The 20640-nt window shown below is 44.7% G+C and overlaps 1 protein-coding gene across 1 annotated transcript in view; it reads left to right on the forward strand.

Moving 5' to 3' along the window:
- Nucleotides 1-20640, forward strand: part of SCAF8 (SR-related CTD associated factor 8) — a 167276-nt gene that overhangs the window by 119683 nt on the left and 26953 nt on the right. The window lies entirely within an intron of this gene.

The raw sequence follows: 20640 nt of genomic DNA on the forward strand, positions 1-20640 counted from the left end.
TTCCCATCTCCCTAGATAACAGCACTCTGCAGAATTCACTTCAGTTACTATTCAGTGCTTCCAAACCCCCTGCTTTTTCCTTTGCTGGGAGCTGGAGACTGCTGGTATGTGGAGCTTCGTGTGATTCCCTTCAATTTTATGAATTATCTGTTGGCTTTGTTGTGCACAGTTCTTGCATGATAGAAAAAAACCCAGAACTCACACAAATGTAAGATAAGAGAGTAACTGAGCGTGGCTGCTTGGAAATGGCTTGATTTTTATCAGGAAAATAAGCATTCTCAGAAACCTTATTTAAGCAGCAGCATGTGTCAGTCCCTTCAAGGCTTTTCCTTAAGAATGGATGTTACATTCTATAAAATCTGCATATGAAGTAGATTTGAGGGCAAATGGTTGCTATTTGCTTACAGACAGAAAATTTCAGAGCACTTAAATAGATTATGTTCCCAAACCCACACGTGGAAAAGCAACATGAATCTCACCACCTATTTACTCTTCATCTGCTGTGTGCTCATTGTCTCAGGGAGGCATAAGCTACATCTATATTAGCAAATTAATGCCCAGGACCACTCTCTGGACTAAAGCTGATCATATCCCTATCCTTAAACTCTCTTGCCCTCCAGAACAGGATAGCTGCACCCAAACTGCATACGGGGAGTGGTACTTGGCCTACCCCAACTGTTCTCAGAGGTAGTTTGGGAGGCAAAACTGTACTGGGCATGGCTCAAACAATTTAACAAAGTCAAGGTCAAGCCCCAGCAATCAATCACAGTTGAGTGTTCCTTGCCAGTGTTTAACTTAGCCACATAGACACATCCAGAGAGAGCTTGTGCCACAACACAGAACACAGCTCCCGAATCCCAGTTCTTCCTTCCATGGCCTGAGACCTTAGGTCCAATGTCAATTTTAGGACAGCTTTGCTGTACACTGCAGATCTTAGTGTCTGCCCAGAGGCAGGGAAGCGGATCTTAGGAAAAGACAGTGAGCAAACCTAACCTAACGGGATGTATGTATGTGGCTTTAGCTAGAAGTTAGATTATTCTTGTACTTAAGCAGCAAAGTTCACCATCACTAATGTATAAAAAGTGCAGGAAAAGTCTAAGTGTGACTGTGAGTCACATTTCACTTATACTCACATTTCTATATAGTCCTCTCACAGTGCCCCTGCTCTAGGCAGAACTTCCCGTGATTAGTCATCCAATTCAATCTAATTATCATGGGAAGAGAAGTTTTCTGAGTGCTTTCAGAGACAGCAAGGACTTCTCGTGGGCTGTTTGCTGTCATGACATTTCAAGAGAGACAACAAAACATACAGAAAAGGGGAAGAAGGGACAGACTGCAAGGAAGCAAAACTAGGGAAATATTTTGATTGCAGAGGAAGTTGGCTAGTCAAAGGATCCTTATCTGTGTAGAGTACTGTTTATTTTCTAGTTAATTTTGGATATTGGATAGCAAAACAATTGTGAAGAAGGATTCCTAGCAGGTGTGATTGTTTTGTACGGCCCATTAAGCTGTTGCAAAATAACCATAAAGAGTGAATTAAATCAGTACCTTCTGCAAAGCTCTGAAAGACAGAGTTGCATCCTCACATGTACGTATTTCACACATTTACACCCCACCCTTTTGTGCTAAAGGCATTTGTGCATGCTATTTCCTTGTACTGAAGAAAGAGTATTTATTTAGCATGCACTGAGCTGAGGGAAGGGCAGCTATATTGCAAGTCAGCGGAAGGGAACCTCTGTGGGCAAGGGAGACTTTGAACTTCCAGCAGACATTTCAAGTCAGAATTATGGGGGGGGGGGGGGGGGGGGGGGGGAAGACTTTGGCCACTCCTTATGCAGTTTTATGAGGTGAAAGAATGAGCACGGTATCTGAAACACACAGAGTCACATATACACATTTCTCTACCACCATGCAATAATTTGTTGGACAACCACAGATGTATTTTTTTCCTTGTTGGTACCCTCATAGGGCCTATGGGTAATAAGAAATGACCGAGAATAATGCTGTTACTGAACTAGCATGCACAACCAGGGCAACAGAAAAAATCCTAGCTAAGCAAAGAAAAATTTTTTATTAGGTTTTCATTAAAGTAAGTTTTCCCACATCCTCCTAGTGGGCTATACAATATATTGCTTGAACAAAGAAAGTCACTGATTCCAACACCGTCAAGGTCAGTAATGCTAGATATCAGTTTCTCCTCACACCATTTCTGAGTTAGCTCCATCTCTGTCCAATCACATATTGGCATGAATTTTTTTATACCAGTTATGGGGGTAAATTATACATTTGGGAAGGACCTTCCCTGTTATTGATGTGGCAAAACCCTTCCTCAGAAATCTACTGTGTGATCACCAATTGCACGCAAATCTCGGAGGTCTTCACTTGTTGGTAGTCTGGAGAGTATGTAACACTTTGCAACACTGTCTTCTTAAGGGTTGGAAAAATCCCACTTAGTCTCGGTAACTGCATTTGTAAAGAAAGGATGATTGTATTCACCTAGTAGCTTCAAGAGTGTCGTGACAACTGGTTAGTAGATGTTTGCAAAAGGATCTGATAATGAAATATGCTCCAGGCTGCTTGTGTCCTGTGCATAAAGCATTAGATTATCTTAATACAGAATTAAAAGGCTTCCTATCTCCAGGGACTATTTCCACTAGATGTAATGTACACCTGTAAAATGAATGCCCAGAAAGCACAATTAGACTCTGTGGTTTTTATAACTGTCTTGAAAGCACGTGGTCCCCCACCAGTGAGAAAAATCAAAGGCACACAGTAGGCAGAAATAGGCAGGGGTGTCGTATATTTGTTTCCTATTCCTTGGCATTTCCTACCATTTGTGTTTTATCTCCAGAAATAGCAGCTGTGGCTGGGGTCTTCTGGAGACAAAACTCACCCGCCTTTGCTCTTCTTAGTTGAGAGACTGTACCCTTGAGGAGGCCAGCGCTGACACACTTGGAGTTTCAGGTGTTGCTTCAAGCTGCCCCCTCTCAAACCAAAATTCGCTCATGTGTGGAAAATGTGTTCAAACCAGTTAGCTCCTCGTGAAATCATTCTGAGCCACGCAGAGAGGGTTCTTGAAAAAAAACCAAAAAACATGACACCCAACATATCTTAATATTTATATATATATCTCTTAGTATTTATATATATTAATATTTATGTATTTATATGTATATGTAATTTTTAACAATCCCCTCGAGAACTGAACAGAAGGAAAGCCTAGCTTTTATAATGAAGTGAGTAACATACACTCATGTGACAGATAGTTTATTTTCACTATGTGAGTCTGAGAGAGCGGGGGGAAAAAAAGCAAAAACCCCAAGGGGCCTAAACTGCTCCTGGGTTTTGAACTCAGGCCAACATATAATATTTAAGGCTGGTGCTTTTCAAGAGCTCCCAAAGCATACAAGATGGAAAATGAAATATGCGGTCAAATCTTGGCAGGTTTCTTCAACAAATGCAGTTACTAGCTGCAGTGATGAGGCTGTGGTCCACAGCAAGGAGGATTTTGCTGGAATTCTGCAAGGGAATGAATCTGAAGCAGCTAGAGGACAGAAATCGTCTGTCCTAGTGAGTTACACTCTGGATCTCTGCTGTACCCTCCCTATAAACTTCCTATATTCATTCCTACTTCCCAAAAGAGTGTGAACTGCTCCTTTTCATGTCCCCATCACCTCCATGTCCCTGTATCACTAACCGCTCAGGCCAGTTCTCCACAACCTTCATCTCCTTCACAGGTCTTCTACCTTTACGTATCCCAGAGGCTGAGCTGAAAGCAGTGTGTTTTGTGGCTTTTTCAGAAGCCATGCAGAAATTGCTGCTTAGGCAGCCACCTGGAGTAGTGCTAATCGGCCAATTGTTTCTCCTAAATCCCTTCTGAGCAAAGAAGCCAAATGACGATGACTGCCTTTCCACCACTAGTAGCATTAGTGTGGCCACTTCTCTGTCTCCGTAACAGATTTACGCTAAATGTGGGGAGCTTTGAGATCTCTTTCGCTACATTTATTTGAAACTGGTTAAAGTTCAAGAGGTATTGCAGATAGTGGGAGTGATGATGAGCAAAACTGATGGACAGGCAGATAGGCAGCGGTTCATATAGGTCTTGTTTCCTTAGGAACCAGATTGAAAGCAAATTAGAAATGTTAAAAGAAAAAAACCCTTCTCATTTGTGCTTTGTGGTTAACAGATCTGTTTTTTATGCTGTTGTTGCTATGGGTTCATTGTTATTGTGTACTTCATAATATAATAGCACCAAAGACGGTTAGTGCCAAGAGATAAGACGTAGGCCTGTTGTCACATCAACTTCCATGCAGTCCAAGGGATATGATGCTATGCTCTAATTAATACTGACTTCAAAGCCCTCAATCTCAAATTAACATGCTCAACTGATTTGTGGTTAAGAGAAAGATAAGGAATGCGTGCTGGTCAGCCTTGGCTGATGAGAACAACCAGCAGGATTCAGTCCTGCTAAATCCAGAGATTTTTTCACTTGGCATCATCTTACTGCAGACCCATTCTTCCTCCCTGCTCCCAAAAAGGAGCATAAATGAGGCCAAGCTCTCCTCTTACACAGTCCAGTCCCATAAGTAAAACACACCCCACATAGACTTGTCCTTGCTTTGTCTTCTATCTCCAAAAGCCATGTATGCTTGGCTACAGCCCTCCCTCTCTCTGTCCAATCATTGTATTTCTCTAATGTCCCTCTGGGTGTGCTTGGTGCTCACCAAGCCCTGGGTGGAGCACAGCAGCAGAGACCTGCCTCCTCACCAGCAAGCCCTCAAAGTGGTCTGAAATGCTCTCTCAGCCTTGGGGTAGCTCTGCTGGACTGTCAAAGATGTAGTAGCAATGCTTATTTCTACTGCATCAGGAGCACAAGCAGGCTGTGCCTTCGTGGCAATGGTGATCTTTTCAGAAAGGGGAGAAAAACTAACTTCTCCCAAAGGAAATTATTTCAAACCCTTCTCTCTGAGGAGTGATATGTTTTTGCTGTCTACAAATATGTGAGAAGCAAAACATCAGAAGATAAATTTAATCTAGAACACAATACCTAGCCAAGAAGAAATAAATATCAACTGATAATGAATGCCTGTAACCTGGTTTTTCAAAGGTTTCTCACTGACAGATGAATGAGGTAATGAATAATTAGAAGAGCAAAGGAGACAAAACCCTAGTAAATCAAGCTCGATGAACATAAGGGGAAGATAAAAGGCAGTTGCTTACCAAAGGTGTGTGTCTGACAGTCTAGTAGTACCTTCCCTCCTCAGCTCTTGGGGACTGCTCTCATACCGGCTCCTCCTCCCGACTCGGACGCCAAAGGTGCAATTAGCTGGCAAGTGTGGGTCGTGAGTCACTCCATGTAAAACTACCCCCTTCGTGTGGACACTGATGTGCAAAAAAGGATCACAATGTCACCTAACGCAACTGGTCAGTGCCAAGAGGTGTCATCTCTGCCATGTTCACAGGGCCTTCATTTGTGGTCCTCAGTGTGATCCACTGCTGCTGCTCGTGACGTGCTCTAATTACAGTGTTGGCTGCGACTTCCAGCTTGCCCCTAGTTTCCTTTCACACACTCCTCTTTGAACCCACTGCCAGCTCTCATCTCCCACCAGCTCCTTCCTCTAGGAAATCCTTGTGTTGGCAAGGACTCCATCTAACTTTCCACCAGAATTATCCACATGCCCCCCTCTTCCTCTGAAAATCAAAAAGGAAATAAGTACTCAGATTTCACGGTGACAAAACCACCTGTAAAACCCTTAAGAAGGAAGGGAAACAACTAAACCAGCCAGTCTGTCTTTTACCAGCCCTCAACAGGTCTAAAATGACATTTACAGAATGAACCTAAAATGGATGACCAGGAAAACTGGGTCTTTGCCTTAATTCTGGATCACCTAGCGTAAACCAGTAAAAGTCAGTTTCGTGGGTCACGCACAACTAGACCCTTGCTGTGCTCCACAATTGTGAGCTTGTCCTGCAAAGCAACAGCACAGACTAGCACAACCCTTTAAAAGCCTCTGTTCCTCATCAAAATTTAATTATGAAAAATCTGCCTGCTGCAGAAACTTGTGATCTGGGATTTGGTGGTACAGGCTTATTACGTAAAAGTATGCCAGGCTGCCTCTCAGAGACGTAACACTGAGCCTTTTCTCTACTCAAGCACTCTTCTGGAGCATCTGCTGGCAAACAGAAGAAATAAGTCACTGCTAGGCAGCTCTGTTAGTCCAAATGCTACACTACATAGGAAAGAGCAATAGCATATTTTTCCTGTTCCAGAAAGAAGGTCAGTCATGTATACTAGGTTAAGCTAGGACATCCAGCATATCTATATAGAAGTCCTCTGATATATGTAGTCTTATATCTCTCAACCCATATCTGTATCTGGCCAGGGTGGCTTTATTTTGGACTTTTCTAAGTAACTATCAGTTTCTGAGATGCACACAGCCTTCTACTTTGTATGTACCAGTAGTCAGAGTTTGTGTGGTATTTTTCCTACTTCTTTGCACTTCGCGCACCAACGAGGTTCAGAGGCAGTTCGTGCTAGGGTAAGAGGCCCCCAAAGGAATTCTGTGTCTGCACTAAAGCTTATGGTGGCAGTTTAGGACTGGACTCTGGATGACATCTTGGTTCAGGACAACACGTAGGCACATGCTTCGGTCTATTAAGACCTGGAACTTAATTAGAACACACCCTTTTTTTTTGAACTGGCAGTGAATCAATGTAAAAACCAAGTCACAACTGCCTGTCTTTTCCAAGACTATGAATGCTGGAATAGACAGGAAGCGGGGATGAAAACCATGGAAATGAGTGATGATATTTTACATTTTCATGGTGCCCCAAAGTTCGTGGCAAAAATCTGGGCCACATAGTATCGACTGCATCAAGAAGTGAGGCTTTGTCCTTGTCAGTTTACAAAGCCGTGTCTATATGAAGAAAGGTATTTTTAAGAAAGCATTGATTATGCGTTTTAAAGTACTGTTAAACGTGCTTTGGCACCTATTGAGGACTCAAAGTAAAACTCATCTGCAACTTTAGTCATATGACCTTACTTACATGCTTTCTTTACAGATAACAAATAGAGCTCTGAAATTGCAAGGAAGAGAGTACAAATGCAAAAGTTCCTTTAAACGGCATGCTTCTTTTATAAAGTTAGCATATTAAAAAAAATCAACTCAATGTATAATAAATCTGCCCCCTCGTTTTGTTTGGAGTCATTTCTGCTGCTATCAAGGGAGAAAGGGGAGCTCACCCTTTTGTTTTTCTTAGCAGTAAGGGGCTAACGAATCCACAGGAGAACTGGACTTATATACTGCCCACTGTAATACTGCCCACTGTAACAACAGGAATCGATAGAAGCAGAAGAAGAAAAGACCAGTATAAGCCTAAATGCTGACACCTAAATGAAGCGGTGGAGAGCACAGCCCCTTTTAGGAGCTGTCTTGCAGGTTGGCATGTGTTAATACAATAAGGCAAGTGGAGAGTCTGTAAACACCCTGCCCGTGGAAGATAAGATATGTTGTGACTGCAATCTTTCGAACCAGTGATGGTATCAGTGCCAGCAGAAGCGTTGGTCTCGTTTTGGTTAGGAGAGAGGGGTTGTGTCAGCAGTCCTGGCGGTTCTGCCACTTCTGACTTGAAAAATGATAATGTCGAAACATGATAAAAGCTTGAGAAAGGCTTTGATATGGACTCCCACCAGTCTTCGCCCCATCAATGTTTTGAGAATGTAAGTATGTGCTGAAACCCAAAGTTTTGGTATCTCAAAATGAAATTGGTATCTCTAAGTGCAATTAGCATCTTGAAGAAGCCAAGGGGCCTGGCTTTGCCTCGCGCACAGGGAGCTTAAGTAGAGCTTTTGGAAACTGTGAAGTGAGGCATGACCCTGTGTTTTCCAGAAGCTGCCATTTCTTTATCTTCCCCTTCTGTTGGTGCCTAACAGGGCAAACAGCCTTCGCCAGAGGATGCACTCACGTAACAGTCATTTCTGAAAATAAAAAGGCAGCTCTTTGGGCTTAAGATGAGTCTGATTTAATTCAGAAGAAAGCTCCATTGCCTTTACAGGCTTCGGACAAGGGCTTCTGGTGGTCATTTGAGGTGCCAGAAAAACGTTAGTATCCCAGATTGGCCTTGGAGCACCGGTTTGTTGCAGACTTTGGCCAGGGCGTTTTCTGTGCAGGTGATGGGTTTGAGGAGAGGAGGGCCTAACAGGTTTGGCGAGCTTCTCTCACCCAAGGGACGGCACCCTGGCTTGGGGTGTCGCGCAGTAGGGTCCCTGGGAGGATCCATGCATGCTTCGCTGTGCTTTGCTCCCTGACTGTTCTGGTGGGTGCAATGGCTAAAGGACAGAGAAAACATTTTATTCTTGTATTGTTTGCATGCATTAATAGCCAGGGGCTCTGAAATACCTGAGTGGTGGTAAGCGAAACTGTGCGTGCAGCCGGGTGAGTGCAGGGGAGTAGGGGTTGTGCTGGCAGCAACTGCAAGAGATTTTAGATGAAGTTCAGCAGAAATTAGCCCATGTATTGATTAGTTTAAAGAGCACAATGTCATTGCTTTCATTTGCACTGTCAATGCAAAAAAGTGGCTTTGTCTTGTAATGATATAGTCGCGGATACCTAGTCACGTGGAAAGTATTCACTGAGCATAATGCCACAGGCATGGGCCTTGCTTGAGGTCAGTCTCACACAGGGGCATGAACAAGAGAGGTTTAGGGAGCTTGGATCTTCGCTGCTTATTTTCTCTTTGAGCCCATCAGCTGCTTCTTTCCATTCTAGCTTTTTCTGCTGTTTTTAAAGTGATAAAGCTGCAGAACAGCCCCATATTCTTGTATCTTTTCAAACTCAGATACCTTTAGCTCTTTTGTGTAACACCCGGAGTTAAATTGTACTTCAGCTATTTGACCAATACATAACTTATCTTCTAGTAATTAATAAAAACAGCTTGGCAAGTGGGACAATCGTTACTTTTTTTTTCTCTTAAATTGCACCAGCTCAACTTTTTCTAGCTTAGATGATCTGCAGCTGTTACTCACCAGGCCTCTCAAACCTAATGCTAGGTCAGCTCCGGTCCGTTTCCACACCTGCAGTGGAACTGGTGGGTCCTCTGGGTTTCAGATGTGCTTTGAATGGCTTTGCCTCCCTGCTGAAAGCTTCTGGCTGGTAAAGCCCGGTCCCACTGGTGTCGATGAGACCAGCGCAGGTTTCAGTATAGGTCTCCCAGACGCTGAGCATGGCTCTAATGGAACTATCATCTAAGTTTTATGTCTTTCTCTGTTTTCCTCAGTATCTACTTATGCTTGTATCAAATATTTAATTTTTTGTTTCTGGATTTTTTTATAATTTTTTTTGAAATCACATTGTTTCTTAAAAGTTTCAATGCGTAAGCTTAAAATATTGACATGTGTATATTTGTATCTATATAGTATGCAGACAGTGATAAATAAGTTTCCATAATTTGTTTTTGATGGGGAAAATACAAAAAAGAGGACGTTTTTACATCAACAAATTGGAAGTTACAAAGGAATTAATAAAACATCCAACCCACACACATTTGTGTTTTGAAGATGCTCCTTTTCTTAGGAATTCTTATAGTGGTCTGTCAGCTTTGGACACCTCTTAACATTTAAAAAATATTTTTAGTCTGAACGTATATTTGGCAATTACAATTCTGTGAGGTTGGTAAAGTTGCTTATACTTTGTGGTAGTTTTATTACATTGGCTAATTCAGTTTATGTGCCAGCATCATTAATCATTCCGATACAACTTTTTGAAGTACCTTGGTTAATACAGATACATAAAGGCCAGCAGAGGGGGCACAGAAGCCAAAACGCTGATTTGGTTATGTATCAGAGATAGGCATTTTTCCCTAAGTGTGTTTCTGTGTGTGCGTGTATGTGTGTGTGTGCAAAGAGTAGAAGAGAAACATTTTCATATTGTTTAATTTACCTTTACTAATTTACCCTCAGTGAAAACTTGTTCTGTATTAATTACAGACAAATACTCTTGGAGACTGTGTTTCATTAAATGTGTTGAAAGAAAGTGTATTTGCAGAGGACATGTAGCATTGGCCATCTGATGATTTGCATCATGTGTATTATTTTCCAATAACAGAGCTAGGAATCGCCTGCACGCTTCCATACTGTACTGGCGAAAAGAGCGGGTGGGATAGAAGGGATCCCAAATATTTAAGGAGTCCCAGGCTCTTGACTGGCAGGATACCATGAGTTTACGAGCTGAAATTTAGGGAATTGCCAGCTCATAGGTCTCCCTGAGGCTCAACTCAGAGTCTGGACCCCTTGTGCTGGGGATGTGGGGGTCCCAGAAGCCCCCATGGGAACAGGCAGAGGTAGACCAAATGATGACCAGCCACCGTGGCCAGATGGGACAAGGACGGCTGCCGGAGAACAGAGAACAAAAGTAAAGCAGATGCCCAGAAGCCAGACATGCAGGGAGGTCAAGAGGGGACAGATAAAGGATTTCATTACTTAAAAGGGGGACAGAGAGACACTCGGAGGACAAGCAGGAACACCAACCACTGAGAGAAAATCCATGCAAGCACTGACTCAGTCAGACATGCTGCTCCACAGCAAACCAAAGGGAGGAGGATTAAAGTGGTTAAGATCGAAGGAACATCTAACGCAAGGGTACCTTGAGAGGGAAAACCAAGGAATACAGGCGGGCAAGGGGGAACTGAATATTCTTACAAAAATAGCACTTCATTGTGTATGTTGGGAACCTGGTGTGCATGAGGAACAGCCACAGATGGCATTTGCTAAAGCCTGCTTAGCCAGGACACCGCCAGGTGAAGGCCCATCGGAAGTCCTTTGGTAATCGCACGTGAGAATTAAGCTCTGAACAGCAAACTTTGGGTCCACATAAGGAACAAAGCTACCTTTAAAGACCAGAGTGTTTCTATCCGTATTTTGATTTTTGGTCCATCTCTATTTTTTTTTCCAGCTAAATTTCCATTCACTTCAATAGATGCTTTGCTTGAGTGATCCATGAGGTAAGGGCTGGGCCTAAGACTGCAAAATATCATAATATGCGAGTCTGAAAGGGACATACTGTTTTGTGATGTTTTCAGTAATTTTAATAGTAAAGAGTAAATTTACAGTGAGTAGCATTTGATGGTGATACTAGCTTTAAATATTTGTCACAGCAGATGGAAGTTTCTGGTATGACTCTTTCTTGTGTCTTTTTTGATAAGCAACTGATTCAACACCTTGCAAATGTAAGGATTTTCCTCCCTGGAGTACACTGCAAACCAGCTTTACTACTATGTTTACTATAAACATAATCTGTTACAGCAGAACAAAGGTGTAGGGCTCACTGGGGCGTTAATGCCTCCATCGCCACGTTTGCAGTGCTACCAACACCACAGATATTAGTATTTTTTATTATATTTAGTCTGTTTTTAAATCCCTGGTTCCAGAGGTCATTTGAATATGAGACAATTTCAAGCTTCCATTTCTTTTTAAAACTAAGTAGCTAGCTCTCATGCCTGTGAAAAATAAATTGGAAACACAACCCTGGCATGATCCTGAATGTTCAAGAGCTAGCTGTTGAAGAAAAAATAGTTTTTAAGGGTTTCCATATGACTTTTTGTACGATTTTCTCATATGCCATATTAGCAGTACTGCCACCGATTGCTTCCAACAGCTCTTCATCTGTCCGTTCTGCTCCATCTCCTGCTCGGCGCATAGAGCTGACACCATGGACACCAGCTGAAAGCCTGTGCCTAGGGTCTTTATTGAGGGGTATTGCACATACGCAAAGTGACACTCTAATTACAGGAATATAAAGGAGGAAAACTGTTCCCAGGGAGGAGAAGGTGATCTGGAACAGGATGAACACCCCAATACTAAGTTAAACACCCCAATTATGTCATGGAGACCTGTGTCCACAGAGACTTTGGTTAAACCAGAGCATGGTGCACATGGCTCCTCTGTGTAACCTTCAGCAGAGACTTTCCATCCTGCGTTGGAAAGCCTACTCCCTTGTTTCTGAACGATTACCTTAAGCATGATACTTCTTTTATTTTTTTTCACATAATGAAAAATGCTTATGCCTTACTAGTTTTGCAGTGTTCCTGTTTCCTTCAATCAGTAATGATGACCAGGTATATTCCTAATTCTCTAGGCAGCACATCATGCTTAAACGCTCTCTGTAAGATTAACAGGAGAAACCATACCAGTGGGAGATGCCACTCATTTTAGTCTTAAAACTATTTAGTGCTTTAAAGAGTTCATAGTCACGGTACAGATTTCTTCATTGAAATGTCATAATCACAATTGGCTGAGCTAGTTTGTAGGGCAGGAGCGCTGTCAGCATCCCTCACCGACACCGGCACCGGTGTCAGACACTTAGGTGTCCTATTGCACACAGGTAGTTTTTTCTGACGGAAAGTACTTGTTGGGCAGAAGAGTCTCTTATCTCCTGACAGACTATGATTCTGATGACTCCATCTCTCACTAGATTACAGAAATGAAATTGCAGGCACAAAACCAGCAGAAAACTCCAACTAACATAGTATATTTTCTACGAAGCTGAGCCTACCGTGAACATAGGTCTTCTGCTTCTCACTCCAGCCTCCCACAGAGATTCACTTCCACTCAGTTTGGCTGCCCTGATGCAATGGACGTCTCTGTGCAGATAGGGTATAGCCTGCCTGGGGAGGAGACAAAACTTTAAGGGCCAGCTGTGGCACGAACTAGCTGAGAAAGAAAGGCCCACCACAATGTTCACTACATTGCACTCCAATGCAAAGAACATTTTTCGATCTCGTCTTTTGATGAGAAGTGCATTGTTCCCTTACACTCTTGTATTTCTCCTGTTATGTGTGCTGGGTGAGCAATCGAGAGCAGGGACAACAGCAGTCAGGTCTTGTTGTAGGATTAGAACACACAGAAGCAGTACAGCAGATGAATATGACTTCTAGTAGGTATATTTTAAACGAAAGATCAGTAAAGAAAACCAAATTAAAAAAAAAAAAAAACTGTCAGGAAAAAAAAAAAGCAACTGCCTATCCCAAAAGAAAGCCCTTCTCCCTGAGGTTGCATCTCCCCTGGGGAGAGAATGACAGGCCTACCAATGTAACAAAAGTTAATTACGTAATGTAACGCGCAAGTGACGTGTGCTTGCACAGAGCAGAGCAATAATAGTAATAAATGCATCAGAACCGAGCACAGGAGATAATTGCAGACGGGCTGCCGGCTCCTCTGTGCTCTTACGACTCGGCGGCGCAGGGGCAGCGGCCTGCCCCAGCTTTCCCAAGTAGCTGCAAGAATTGCGGCTGTGCTGCCGGAGCCGTTCCCTTTGCAGTTCGCTCTGCTGCCCCTGGAGCCCCTCTTGGAAGATCTCGAGATCTCCCGGGAGGTTTCTCTTCCATCAAAAACCTGCGTGGGGAAAAACCCAAGGGGTGTGAGGTTCCTCTTGGGTTTAACTTCTCCTGCTGCTGTATTAACCGGGGAGGTAACCTGCAGTAAGTTTGTAAATCAAAGAAGAGTAAAGCACAGGAGGCCCCGCTCCTCTGCCAAACGGAGGAGGATGGGGGGGCGACGCCCGGACCCCGCACCCTTTGCCTGCCCTCGCAGGGACCCGGCGGGTCCGGGTGAGCACCCCAGTCCTCCCCAGGGCGCTGCCAGGGCGGGCACATCCGCCAGCCTCGCCGCTTGCCCGGGCCGGACCTGCAGCCCCCGCCGCTCGGCCGCGACGTGCGGGCGGTGCCGGTGCCGGTGCGGTGCCGGTGCCGGTGCCGGTGCCGGTGCCGGTGCGGTGCCAGCCCAGCCCCGGCCCGGCCGCGGCCCGCAGGGAGCGCGGGGCGGGGTCAGGCCGCCCTCCGGGCCGCCGCCCCCGGCGGGAGGGACGGACGGAGGGACGGACAGACGGAGGGAGGGGGCGGGCAAGCAGGCAGGCAGTGGAAGCGCCGCCGCCGGTGCGAAGAGCGAAGTAGAGGCAGAAACTTCGCCGCCGGGAGCCGGGCGCGCACCGGGAGGGAGCGGGACGGAGCCCTCGGGGCTGCGGCGCTCCGCACCCGCGGACAGGTAAGGCGGGGGGCGGCCGGTTGCCAGCCCCCGGCAGGAGCTACCGTGCGTCTGTCTGTCTGTCTGTCTGCCTGTGGCGAAACCTATCCTCCGCTGTCGGTCTGTGCGGCGGGGGTCTGGGCGCCCCCGGGGCTGAGCCGCAGGGCGCGGCCGCTCCGGCCCCCGCCGCCGCCGAACAAAGAGCGGCCGCGGCGCAGGGGGCTCGGCGGGGGAGCCCGCCCCGGGCCGCCGGAGGAGGCGCAGCCGGGGCGGCCCGCCGGCGGAGCCCGGCAGCCAGCGGGGCCGCGGCGGGGCTGCCGGCCGCCGAGCAGCGGCGGACCCTCCGGCATCTCCCGGGATCCTCCGGCACCCCCGGCTCCGGGCGCCCTCCCGGCCCGGCTGCTGCGGCCGGCGCCCACCGGCGACGCGCGGGGCACCCGGGCTCCTCCAGAGCCCCCGCAGCCACTCTGGCAGCCGCCACACGCGTGTGCCTCTGCCCGGCTCTTCAACGAGTGTTTGCTGGGAAACCTTACCCCGGTCAGAGGCAGTCGGTGCAACAAGGCTCGGCAGTCTGAGGAAACACAGACCAAAATTTTAGAAAAAAAAAAAGAAAAAAAAAGAAAAAAAAAGGTTTGCTGTTGCAGATCTTGGTTTAAAGGTGACCGGAAGGCGAGCTCTCAAAGTAAGAGGTAAAAGGGGAAATGAAGTACTTAAAAGTGACAGTTTTAACAGGTCAGGCTTGTGGAGATAGTTTTAAGTCTGGTGAAGAAGCGTGCTGAAGGTAATTTTTGTGCTGAGTTTTGATAATGTGGAGTAAATTTTGCCTTTTTATATGTCCACAGGGCTCTTGTCAATTCCCAAGAGGGCTGTGTGTATGAACCCAAGGGTGCCATGCTGGGTCCCCTACACATCCAGAACTCCCACTGAAATTAATTTAACATATTGTTTTAAGTTAACAGTGGTCATTTTCTTTAATCAGCTTTCAGTAAAGCTACACAAGAGAATCCCACTGGGATCTTTGTATGTGCAAAGAATGTGAAAGGAAACCAGTACTTTGCCTGACCTTTTTTTATCTAACTTAGCTTACAGTAATGTCCTTTTATGTTTTTGGCATGAGTGAAACTTAAAATCATATGTATACTTCTCTATGTATTTGGGTTTACTCTGAAATTGGTCCCCGGGGGAGGCATTGGCTGGTCGCGAAGAGGCTTGTGCTCTGTAGTTGGGCGAAATACAGACATCTTGCTCTGGATGCTTTTGCGGTAGGATGAGCTGCTATGGTCCCATCACACCCTTTCCCTTCCACCCGTTCATCTGACCCTGTGGAAAGCCAGCTGTGGGAGCCAATGTAGCAAAAACCTGACCCGGCCTGAGCATATTTGCAGGAATTTTTTGCAGCTTTGGCTTCCCGAGGAGGGTCTGGGAGAGCTGCTGAGCCCCAGTGCTATGGGGAGAGGGCAGGGAGGTGCGGGAAGGAAGGGGAGGACCACCTTTATCGCTTTGCTGTTGGTGACGGTCAGATGAGTGTAGCAGGGCTGAAACTACAGTGTCAGGGTATGGTTGTATTTTGGGTGCTTTAAACTGGCGTAACCTGGTGTTGCCGGGGCAGCCCCTGCCTGCCTCTGCCTTTTCTCCCCGTTCATACCAGCACAAATGCTTATTGCTGCCCTGCGGTGAACTGGATCTAGGCACCAAGCAAAAAACAGATTTAATTTTAACCTGGATCAGTTCCATGGTTTGGTTCACTGGGGGGTAAAAGAAGAGGAAAGAGGGTGTGGGTGCTGCTTTTTTAAGCTGGCAAAACTTGATATTGCTGCCAAAACTGCTTGTGGAGCTGCAGTGTGACTGTAGGTGCTCCCAGCTGCCTCTCCCCCTCCCTGCCTCCCCTGGGCGCCTGTCCAGTGATTCTGCATGTAGCCTCGGGAGCCTTCCCTCCCCGGGTCAAAATGAGCCTTTGCAAATTAATTCATTAAGTGTAATGGAGTAGTTTGTAACACAAAAATTAAGCAAGTGCCCAAGTGTTTGCATAATTGTTGCTTTGGACAACAGTAAACACTGTAGACAGCACAACACATGGGCAGGGTTTTTATAAAAAAGACCGTGAGTTTGTCAGCTCTCGCAGGTTTTGTTGTTCTTTGCAGTGTGTCTGTCTAGCACTTAATGCACAGGGTGAGCCAGAAGTTTTACAGGCTCTCATAACACTTGTAGTAATAACTAATTATCACATGGGCTTGTGACAGCAAAGGGTGCTGATCCACTGGCTGAAATAAACTGTGTATGTTTCTCAATCCTGAAGCTGGCTGAAAAGTAGAAACTGGTTCCCAGCGTAAGGCAGCAAAGTCCTCGCTCCGGCCAAAGATGAGGAACCTGGCCTTTCTCTTCCTGGTTTACACCATTCCTTGTGCTGGCTCTAGTGGGTGTGAGTCAGATCAGGTCACTGATCAGGCTGAAAATTAGTTCTCACAAGTGAAAAATCCCATCAGTATACCGACTGAACTGCTCCTGTTTCAACACATGTAATAGTGTGGCCTCAAGACAGGAGGTGGAAATCCATGGCCAGCGATGGAGGGTGCTGTGACACCACCCCTTTCAGTGGCAGTGCAGTTTTAGATTATGTTGATAGTGCTGTTGCTCCTTCCATTCCTCTTATTGCCATCCCTTGAAAAGCTGGCAACAGGTATTTATTTAGTGCTCAGGTCCTGGGGAGCACCCCCTGTCTCAGGTTAGATCCCTACTGTAAGTATTCTGACTCTCTGGAAGCAATAACTGTTGCTGCAAGTGGTAATGATAATTAGTTCTTATTCCTTGTTGCCTACGAGAGGGAGGTAGGCCATGTGTTTGCATGCAGGGCTCGATGGTGTTGATTTATGGCTTTTGGGCACTCTTCACCTTGTGTCATGGTGCAGCTTTTCATGGGGCTGAGCATGAGATGGTTGAAGGACTGGGTTTTATTTGCTTTTAACAGCAGATGTGCTTCAAAACCTGCATTTGTTAGCCAGATCTGAGCTCTTCCATGCTCAGCTGATGGCGTTACCACCAAGCACTGAAGGCCTCAGTGGATCGCCTGCAGTGAGGTGCCTGCAAGAGGGTGGTGTGGGTGCCCTGCCCACTGACTGTGCACTAGTGGGCTCCCTGTGCCATCTGCTCATCTTTGCAGTGCCAAATTCAACTCAGGCCTTGCGTTTGATAGTGCATAGGCACATCCTTCGTGCTGCTGTGAAATGCCCTTATAGATTGGCAGGGTTGCCTTACCATTTAAAGCCAAAGGTGAGATTCTGATGATGCCAATGTGAAGCGCTTTGCTTCTGAAAATGGAATGATAATATTAATAACAATTTCATGGAATAGAAAAGTTGCAACTGTTTCTGCAAACACTGTCAAATTCTCGGTGGGATTTTTTTCTCTTCTGTAAACTAAATTGCAGCGACACAAAGTAATGCGGTGGAAAAGTTTGGACAAATGCTACCAATAAGATTATATAATACAATAGCTAAGGAATTTATTATGAAGCCTGTTCTTGATTCAAAGACGAAAGATTTTCCCTGGTGGATTGTGGATAGTTTATAGCTTCCTCTCCCCTCCCAAAAGCGTATGTATCGTATTGTGTAACCACAGAAGTATATGCTTACTCCTCTTCAGCAACCGGTTTGTGAGACCTTTAATAGGAGTTGTAAAGCTTGTAGTTCATTGTTTGGGAAAGCATAGCTGAAAGTAGGTTTTACTGTTGGTGGCAATTAAAATATGAGTGCTTTTCTGAGCTTTGTTTCTGTTTCTTGTTGGCCAGTATTAAGCGTTGGAGTGTCTGGATTTAGAAGTGTTCCGTCCACAGACATTGAGAAAATGATTTCCTAGGTGATCTCATTGCCTCCTTTCTCTCTTTAGAATCGTCTATTTCTTTGTTTATTTTAAAATCAATTATTTGAAAAAGAGTAACAAAGTAAGAGTAATAAATAGATTGCCTGTGTTTTTGGTTTTTATCACATTTGCCACTGAATCGAATATGCTGTAATATGCAGTTTGCAAAGCAAATAGGTGATATTGAGAAGCCTTAAAAGTTTTGAGGTTATGAGGAAGATCAGAGCAAAGGAAGCAGGTTTGCTTTGCTTTAGATGTGATTCTTATCACTCATCTTTAATTTTTCATTCCTTTCATAGTTCTTCTAGTTTGGTTTTTCTTTCTTCAGTGTAGGGTTTCTTGTTTCTAGGATATATGTGCTTGTATACCAAACAACAGGGAAGCGTGTTTCTCTGCAAACAAAAGTGGTATCATTCCCAGGGATGAAGAGGGAGAATGAAACCCTCACCAGGTGCTCGCCTGCTGGGTAAACAGAGCCTTCTCTGTTGTGGGCACTTGGTACCTTGCAGTTGGGACTGGGTCTGCTTGCTCCTGGGCACAGCATCATGGAATAGCAGTCTGGCTCCCCTTCGCTCACCTGTGAGCTCCGTTTCCCTGTGAGATGCTGCGACCGTGGCTGGGACAGAGAGCCGTGGGGTCACGCAGTCGCCCACTGCTCACGTGTCTGTAGCCTGTCAAACTCGGCGGTGTTGAAGGAGCCCTGCTGCGACGTGCCAGCGTGCCAATGATCCGAGGAGAGCCTTGATTTTGAAGGTACCAGAAGGCACCTTGGCTGTCTTGTCGCCTGGTTGTGCTGCGTCGTTTGCTAATGTGGTTTCGTACTTGCTGGCCTGCATCTTAATGGTGTTCTTCAACCACGTTAACTGATTGTGATAACTTTTGCCTGTCTAGACAGGGCCTTACTGTGTCTGATTAGATCCCAGCCTTGTGGTGTGCATCACTGCCTGTTTCTTATAAATGCGATGAAGGAAAAAAAAAAAAGGCATGTTAATAGTGCTTAGTCTGGTTTTCTTGCTTTGCATTGTTAGTATAAAATGTTTATAGGTGTTTACTTTCTGCCTGGAGGAAAATAGTTTCAGTCAAATGTCTCTAGGATGCAGTTTAGAAGTGAACGTCTTACTTCCAGTTAGGAAGGAGAAGACAAATGGTCTCTCTGAGGATATTAATTGGGGCTCCACTGAAGTCAGTTGTGGAAGTTTGTTGCTCACTCAAGTCAGTAACTTTTTCTCACATGTGTAAAGAAATTAATTTCTCTGAATCATTATTAAAAAATGAAAGCAGGAAAACTGTTCTTGCTGCTTATTTTTCTTCCTTACTGCTTTTCAGAAGTGAAATAAGTTGAATTTAACTTTGTCACTCTCAGTCACTATGGAGGAAAGGTTGTATAAAATATTTTTCTACTGTAATTAGAAGAAATAAATTTTTTAATGGTGTCAGGTTTTAGAGAAACCAATCTTTACAAAGTATAGGGTGTGAGATGAATTTGGGGTGGCAACAGGGTGTATCTTGTCGTTTTCTCCCGTGCCTTCCCGGGAAGACAAGAGATTTAGATTTTTAAATTCTCTTAATTAAGAAAGAAAAACCATCTTGGGAGAAGAAATGAACTTCTAGTTTTGATTCAAAAAGTAAATCAGAAGTTAGTACAAACGTGCATGCTTTTCAGTAGCTCTTATTAGCGTTTTAAATTCTGTATCATAGTAACAACCGCTTCTGTTTTCCTGTACCGTTAGGATGGATTTAGACTTAGAGAAGAAAGGAAACACGTCAAAGAAGTTAGCAGACCCTTCTGGTGTCTCGCAGGAATGGGAAGTAAGACTACATTTTTTGGAGCTGGGAAAAGCAGTCGCAGCTTGGCGGCTGTGCAGTGCCTGCCCAGAGGAAATTCCTACTTTATAGCGAGAGAGTAGCCAAGGACTAGAGCATATTATTCTAATTAAATCATTTAGATTGCATCATCGTCATTCAAAAGGCTGTGCGCATCTTCCCTGAGTATAAAAATGAGAGTTGTAGACGTATTCTGCAGGGACACTGTGAAGAGTTTGGATACTTACATGCCAAAACGTCGTCTTCAGTTGGTGCTGTAAAGTTTAAATTGCTGATATGTTTTGATATTAGTCAGTTGAAAATGCTCTTAAAAACTGTATCTCTTCAGAGGTAGGAGGCATGTTTATGTGCATTAACCATATGTGGAATTAGTTTCCTTTATGAAGCGCAACAAGTTAAAAACATAGCTTTTAAAAGGAAACATTAAAGGCAGCCCAATAAAAATAGGATATTTGCCTCTCGTTCTAGTTCAACAAACCAGTCTACTGTGGAAAGCCTGAGTCCTGGATCTGGAGCTGATGTTGGTGCAGCCGTGCTCCCGCTGCAGAGTGTTCCTTTAGGCCAGTTGGTGCAAATTTTATCTTGACTGCCCAGAGGTACAGAGAGATCGCGCTTCGACGTGGTAGCGGTACCAGTAATTAGTGTGTAATTGTCATGATTTCAAATAGAACTATATCACAATTCCAGTGTGTGATATTTGGCAGTGTTAACTCCCTATAATTAACGTGTGTGATCATTGTATATACGACAGCAGAAAGAAGAGAAACTTGAACCATTAAGATACCATTGTTTGGAATACAAAGCTTGTTAAGTAATTATAAGCTTTCAAGCTTTACCAACTGACTGCAAGGCATCTTGTTTGAAAAAAAGAAACTGTTAAAATAATTTACTTTTTTCTGTGGTTTTAAACCAACAGGAATGTTTTTATTTGAACTAAAATATTTTGT

The sequence above is a fragment of the Phalacrocorax carbo genome, chromosome 3, assembly GCF_963921805.1.
Source record: "Phalacrocorax carbo chromosome 3, bPhaCar2.1, whole genome shotgun sequence".
Lineage (NCBI taxonomy): Eukaryota > Metazoa > Chordata > Aves > Suliformes > Phalacrocoracidae > Phalacrocorax > Phalacrocorax carbo.